Raw genomic sequence first — 8,171 nt, 5'->3', positions numbered from 1 at the left:
CCTGACTTACAAGATTACTTTCCAAGCACTGGAGGAAGGGAGGGAGAGAGGGAGAGAGGGAGGGAGAGAGGGAGGGAGGGAGAGAGGGAGGGATTCATCACAATAAGTTGTCTTTATGTCTAGTGTATGATCTTTTTATTTATTTATTTTTTGTTCTACAGTCAGTGGTCCTGACTTACAAGATTACTTTCCAAGCACTGGAGTAAGATATCCTTGTGAGTTGATTTTGTATCTCACAGCCTCGCTGTGCTCACACATCCCACATCTGCGGACTTCTTCAAATGTTCTGCACCCGTGATTTCAGCAGGGAAGCCAGTCTCTGTAGGGAGGCTTCAGTTCCGCGCATCTCCACCAGAGGGAGCAGCGTGGCCGCCGCCCCCGCCCCCGCCCCCACCCCCACTCTCCCCACCCCACTTGTCCATCTTGAAGGATCGCCTATCTGGTGTCTGTCCTCTACCTGGGTGGTGAGCATCTTTCAGGGCACCATAGGCCCTGGGGTTTGGGCAAGTATGAACGAGAAACACTGAGGTCAGCAGACCCTCCTGATGAGACCTTGGCAGTTAATTGCATCCTCTTGGCCTGTTTGCCCTTGGAGAGTGGAGGCAGGAGAGAGCTGGAGCAAGGCAGGACTGATCAGGCCCTGAGCAACTCCAGGATGTGGCCAGGGTCAGAGGTCAGATGCACAGCCAGTACTTGGCTACCAGGAGGCCCAAGGTCAGCAACCACAGGAAGTTGGGCAGAAAGACTCCTGCCAGAGGGGCAGCCAGGAGACCCCTAGGGTCACTAGAACCAACACCCTTCACTCTGGGTTGTGGTGGTGGATTCAGTTCACATAGATAGGGTTATGAATATGGACCCTAGGCCAGCTGCTGATCCTCATCCCAGCTGACCACACAGGCAGGTCCTATAGCCAGAGCCCATCCCTCTGGCAGATCAAAGTCATTCTTCAGGCAGAGAAAGATGAGAACAATCTACCAAGTAGTCTGGGTGGGAAAAAGCCCTTGCTGGCTCCCCACTCCCCACCTTACCTGGTAGATATCCCCCAAGATCCATGCACGCAGCAATTCCAGGTGAATGACGCCATCCTGGTTGGAGGAGGCTTGGTGCCAGCCTACCATGGAGACTTCCTTCTTTGAGGATGCATGGGGGCCACCGAGGACTAGGGGATGTGCAGGCTTAGGAAGGGTGAGGTCTCTGGCCCCTGCACCAGCATAAGTGTACATGAGACACAGGATGGTGTACTGGCCACCAAGTAACAGGCCAGGCAAGACTCAGAGAAACCATCAGAAAGGAAGTCTACCTTGAAATGAATGTTGCCGAATATTTATGTCTACTCAGGAGTATCAGCCATCAACTGTTACTCCAGCCACACCCAGGAACTAATTCAAAATGGAGCACAGACCTAAGAGTAAAAACGAAAACTATCCAATGCCTAAAGAGAAAGTTACCACCCGTGAGACAGAGGGGACTGAGAAGCACTGGCGTGGGAGGAAAAAAACGGGGTAAGCGGGACTTTACCAAAATAATAAACTCCTGCTCACTAAATGACACTGTTCGGAAAACAAAAGAGCCATCCAGAGCTCAGGAAAAACATCTGCAGGACGTGTGGCTGTACCCATACATAAAGAGTGGGGGAATCAGAAAGAGAGGGAGAGAAAGGAGGAAGAACAACATGTTTACAATGCCACAGTAAGACTTTTTACCTAACCAAAACTCAGCCAGCAGGTCTGTGTGCATGCACTGTGAAGCGCACCTGTAACAAGCCGGCCACCCTGACGGGGCAGCAGGGGATTGCAGCCCGAGACTACAGTGAGGGGCCGCTCCATCCCTAACGTGCTTGCAGTTGTTCAAACAGGAAGCTGTGCCTGCTTGTCTCTAGCTCTCTTCTGAGTCTCTGGTGGGGTGGGGCAGAGGGGGGCCAACGTGAACAGGAAGAAAGGAGATGTATACAGAATGTTTCTTAGTAAGTAATTGAGGAGGACTGGAGCTGGTGTGCCTGCTGCCCCAGGGCACAGCCCATGACAGAGGACCAGACCTGGGTGAGCCCCAGGGGAAGGATTGCCACCAGGGAACAAGAGAGAGGGAGCTTATGGCTCTGTGTAAATACAGAAGTGCAGACACACAGGGGTGAGTCACTGTGCACGTGTGTGAATGTGTGTGCATACATGTGTATGTGTAAATCCATGCACATGCATGTACTGTGGGGGGGTGTGTACACACGCCTATTCCCTCACTCTGTCCTGGAACAGAGACACCTCAAAAGCAATGAGCAGCATCCATCTCTCCCTCTTGGTTTCTAAACACATTATGCCACTGGAAGGATCTGGGCTTCCTGGAGAAGTGTCTGGGTCAGGGAAGTACAAGGGGACCCAGTAATAATATCATGAAAGGAAAAATTCCAAGAGAGATAGAAACCCAGAAGCCAGCTGCAGGACCCCTAGAATCCTGTCAGGGTGAGCTCATATATCATATAATAATTAGGAAAAAGAAACAATTAGGATTAAATAAAATGAGAGAACATGTGTCTAGACAGCTATAAATGAATTAACAAAAGAATTAAAATTTTAATATGAAGCCAGATTGGTAGCACATGCCTATAATCCTAGCACACGGGAGGCTGAAGCAGGAGGATTACCATGAATTCAAGGGCACTCTGGGATACATAAGTGAACTTAAGGCCAACCTGCACTACATAGCGAGGCCCTGTCTCAAAACAGAACTCTTAATAAGAATAGTCATAGAGTCTCAGGAAACCTCCACAGGCTGGGGAGATAGCTCAACGATCTAAGCACCTGCCTGGCAAGCACAAAGGACCCGGGTTTGATCCCCCAGTACTGCATGCTGTGCCAGCCCTGGAACCCAGGTGTGCCATGCCAGCCACCAAAACTAGGTGTGGTGTTGCAGGCCTGTAATCACAGTGCTGGAGAGGCTGAGACAGGAGGATCCCTATAAGTCCAAACTGCGTAGTGAGACCCTGTGCCAAATAAATAAGTAAATAAATAATATTTTAAAACTCCCCACAAAAAATGCACTAATTATTGAAGGGAAAAGAGTACCTTCTCTCAGAGAAGTGGACATGCAACCCTGACAAAACCAGGAGAGTGATCTCTGAAAACTGGGCAAGCTGAAATTTTGGGCACTTGGTAAGTGCTAATGAGTTCTCAGAGTCACATCTGTGATATTCTTGCAAACGTTATATAACTTCAGCCTAATCATGAGAAAGTATCAGGCCAACCAGAAAAGCTGTGGGCTAAAATCCTCAAAAGCTTCAGGGTCTGGGAAGTTTAGGAAAGACCAAAGACCCATTTCAGACTGAAGGAGACAGAAGACACGCAGTACATGCTGCAGGATTCCAGACTGGCTGCTTCTGTCCTAAAGACCACAGTGGGACGGTATGTGGCTTTAGATGGCATTTGAAAGTCATGGTATGCCCAGGGCTGTCTCAGCACTTGGTTGGATATACGGTGGATATACGGTGGATATACGGTGGTGGCATCCACCATATACGGTGGATATACGGTGGTGGCATAGGGAAGCATTTCACCTTAAATAGGAGGTGCAGCTGAAACCCTAGAGGGGCCTTGTGTTGGCAAAACTTTTGAAATGAGGAAAGGTGTTCTTTGTACTGATTCTTCTTTCAAAGCTTGTGATTGTGCCAAAATTTTATATAATATTATATAATATATATTATATAATACTATAGGTAATATTATATAATATATAATACATACACACACAGGCTGACAAGACCAAGTACCAACTGCCATGTGAGAAGGCCCTGTGTACAGGGCCAGTGACACAGATGTTAAAAAGAATTTACCCAGGTTAAAATACAAAAAAGAATTTATGTGGGGTGAAAGGGAGGGATTTTATAAGGATGAAGATTGGGAAAAGGTCCCACTTATTAAATGTAACTATCCTGAAAATGTATTGCCCAGGGCATTTTGTTCTTTGTTGATCTTCCAGGAACACCTGCATCATAACTAAAGGCAGAGCTGCGAATTGACAAGGTCTTTTACTTCAGCCTCACGGAAGTCCCTGCCTCACTGGGAGAAAGATTTATCTGTATCTCATGCTGGTTTTGGTCAATGTTATCTTATGACTCTTAGTCGTTAAAGCTGGAAGGAATCTTGCTACCAACGGTTATAACCCTTTTGTTGCTGATAGATAATCGCCACACGGATGAAATGAGTGGCTTACAGGGTGGGGTGGGGTGGGGTGGCGTGGGTGTAAATTGGCCCAATCTCCAGAAACAGCTGAACAGCCTTTTCTGTACCAGTGACCTCTTCACACATGATGCATAATGGCAGGACTAAAACGAATGAAATCAGTGTTTTATTTGGTGTTCAACTGAAACTTTTTTATCCAGATGAAATTCACATAGCATGAAATTCATTTCTAAGTGAACAAGTTGGTAGCATTCAGTACCTTTGCGGCGGCTGTCTCCTTCAATACTTTCACCCCAAAGGAGGTTCTGAACCCTTAAACAGACACACCTAATTCTCCCCTTCTTTCAGCACCTTCCTGTTTTGTGGATTTACTGATTCTGAATGTTCTAAACGAATGGAATCATACAATATATAAGTGGCCTTTTGTGTCTGGTTTCTTTGCCTTCCCATGATTTCCAAGATCCTGCAAGTTCTCCTGGTTCAAGGCTCCACGTCCCCAGGGGCTGCACAGCCCTCCCCCTGCGGGCTCTCCAGCTTGTGCATTTATTCATCCACTCATGGACATTATTTGCACTGTTTCTGACCTTGGTGCTTATGAACAGTGCTGCTACGGGCATGCGTGTCCCTGTATTCGAATACTTGATCTCAGTTCTTCTGAATGGGATTTCTGGGTCATATGGAATTTCTAAAGACTTCACAAAGAACCACTGAGCTGCTTTGCACAGGCGCTGGATCATTTCACATTGCAACCAGTAACATACGAGGGCTCTAGTTCTGCCATATCCTCAACAATGCTTATTGTTTTCCTTTTTAAATCAATGCCCACCCTAGTAGGGGTAAGGTGGTCCTGGCACTCTTGTCAAAATTCAAACTGCCGTGTATGTGCATTTTTTTTGGGACACTCAGTTCTCTTCCACCGGTGGTGTTTCTGTTCTTATGTTAGTATTGCACTCTTTAGATTCTTGTAGCTTTGTAGAAAATTTTGAAATCAGTAGTGAGGATTGAACCCAGACCCGTTCTACCACAGAGCTATACCTTCAGCCCTTTGCATTTTTATTTTGAGACAGGTTCTCACTAAGACACTAGATTACCCAGGCTGGAACTTGCAGTCTCCCACCTCAAGCTCCCGAGTTGCTAGAGGGACAGATGTGTACCACCACACCTGGTAGCTTCCAACTTTTTTCTGCTTTTTCATTATTGCTTTAACTTTGGGGGCTGATTTCAATTCCACATGAATCTGAGGGCTGGCTTTTTCATATCTTTTTTAAAAAATCATTTATTTTTTATTTTTAATTTTTATTTGGTACAGGGTCTTGCTCCACAGCTCAGATTCGTAGTGATTCTCCTGTGTCAGCACTGTCTGTCCCCTGCCCACACCCCCCCCCCGTCACCACCCTCCCAACGTTGGGATTACAAACGTGCACCACCACACCTGGTTCAAGGTTCCAGGGCCAACACGGCATGGGGTGCTAGAGATCGCACCCAGGTCCTTGGGCTTGCCAGGCAGGCACTTAGACTGTCAAGCTCTCTCCTGAGACCCTGCTTTTTCAATTTGGAAAAAGAAAAAATGCCACTAGAATTTTGATAGGAATTACACTGAATCTGTAGAGCTCTGCGGGTAGAATTTCTACCATAATACTGACACATCTTTCAAGCCATGAGCATGTGCTGCCTCTCCATTTATTTATCTGTCCTTTCAGTGCATTTCAGAAATGTTCTCTAGTTTTCAATGTTGTTATAAAGTTTATACCTGGGATTTGTTTTAATCATGTACATTAAGAAATGCAGGGCTGGGAAGATAGCTCAGTGGCGTAAGTGCCTGGCTGGCAAGTACGAGGACCTGAGTCCAATCCCTGGTAGAAAAAAAAAAAAAAAAAAAACCCGCAGATACAGACATTAGTGTCAAATAAGCATGACTATGTCTCCAAAATAAAGTAAAAAGAAAGTTGGAGATCAGCACTTTCCTAGCATGCACAATGCTCTGCATTCAGTTCCAGGGAACCAAAAACTAAATGAATGAAAAGTTAAAATAAACTGTTTTAAAATATGTTTAGAAATTTAATATTTTTTAAAAGAAAGAAAACAATACAGAGACACAGTCCCAGGGCCAGTCAGAGCCTGCCAAGGTTATCTCAGGCCCCTATGACCAAAGTTCCCACCCTCTACAATGTCTGGGTTGCCACATCTGTCCAAAGGTTCCACCGTCTCTACCGCATATCAGAAAGTACAAGGCATGTCTTTCCTAACCGTCCTCTGTCCAGCCAGGACCTGATGGACAAGCTGATTTGGGGCTCTGGGTACAGCCTGCAACTTTCCTGTCCCCTCCTCAACTCTATAATCAGGCCAGGCTTAGAGGGTCCCACTGAGGCTTTCTAGGTCAGGGATGCTCTCTTAGATATGGAGAAATTAAGGTATGAGAACAATAACCTGGTAATCCACAGGATGCAGCCTGCAGAGCATGAACTTGAACTTCACCCTGGCCTTGGCTCAAATCATGTACAAAATCTCTGACTGGAGGGTAATAACGATGACATTGGCCCCCCTCCCTCACATGGCTGAATCTGCAAAGTGCTGCTGGGGAAGGTAGGACGTTTCTGGTCAGCTGCCCTGGGACAATAAAATGAGAGTCCTATGTCTCCATCCCAGGCCTGGCTTATGCAGGGCCCAAGAACCTGATGTCACCCAGTAGGGTAGGGGCAGTAGGATCTTCATGGAACCAGACCTTGAGTCCTGATCTTCAGGGCCATTTCAGGTCATCCCAGGCCCTAACCTATCCCAGCTGAATTTCCCTGAAGCCCTTGGGGACTTTGTCTCCCCACCTGCACTTCATCGTGTGTGTAGGAGGCAAAGTGACTTCTACAAAAGTGCATGTTCTTGTCAGCAGCCAGTCCCAATAAATGTCCCCAGCAGTGTCCTGAGACAGCAAGCATGCAACAGGACGAAACGAGGACATTTTGCCTGTGTGGGATGTGTCCCCAATCTGTAACCCCAGTCTAGCTATGAGAAGTCATCAGATAAACCCAAACTGAAGGACACTCACAAATATATGACTATCTGACTAGTAATCTTCAAAATTTAAAGGTAAAGAAATACTGAGAAACAAAAAAAATGAGCATTTTAAAAATACTATTTTCCTACTCATTGTTTCCTGTTTTACTAACGGGTTGAACATTTCTATTTTTATACTTATATTTGGAAACAGAGAGTCTCACTAAATTGGTAAAGTGCCCAAACTGAGCTTGAACCTTTGATCCTCTTGTCTCTGCTCCCAAAGTACAAGGATTACAATTCTCTTTCCTGTTGACCAATTGTTCATACTAGATTAAGGGAGATAAAGATAGCCAAATGATTAATCTTCTAGTGTCCTCAGTCTGGATACTAGAGCAAAAGGAGGGCATTAGAACCAGACACGATGAAGCACAGCTGTGATCCTAGTACCTTGGGAGGTGATGGAGGAGGATGAGTTTGAGCCTAGCCTGGGCTACATAATGAGTTCAAGGCCAATATGGATATCAGAGATACCATATATTAAAACTAAACTAAAAACAAATGTAAATAAAAGCAAAAAAGATAAAAATAAAAATAAATAAAAGAGGGCAGTAGTAGCACTAGTAGAAAAGCAAATGAAATCTGAATAAACAATGTGATTTATCACAGTATGACAGGTTCATCTTTCAGTATGGATGAGTGTACCACGGTCTCAACTCCACATACCTTCAGGATCCCATGTCAGCTATCTAGAAAGACGCTCCACATACCACCCATGTACATGCTTTAAGTAAGGATCAACATCATTTTTTGTATGGATAGTCATCCTTTATTCTTTTTTTTCTTTATTCTTTTTTTTTTTTTCCATACTGGAGATTGGCCCAGGGCTTTCACATTGAGTTAGACCACCAATCTCTTCCTTAATTTTTTTTTTTTAATCAGACACAGGTTTTGTTAAGTCATTTAAGTTGTCCGGGCTGGACTCAAACTTGTCATCCTCCTGCCTCAGCTTCC

This window comes from Octodon degus, unplaced genomic scaffold (genome assembly GCF_000260255.1).
Source record: "Octodon degus isolate 3935 unplaced genomic scaffold, OctDeg1.0 scaffold00021, whole genome shotgun sequence".
Taxonomy (NCBI): Eukaryota; Metazoa; Chordata; class Mammalia; order Rodentia; family Octodontidae; genus Octodon; species Octodon degus.
Note: the sequence above shows the minus strand (reverse complement) of the source record.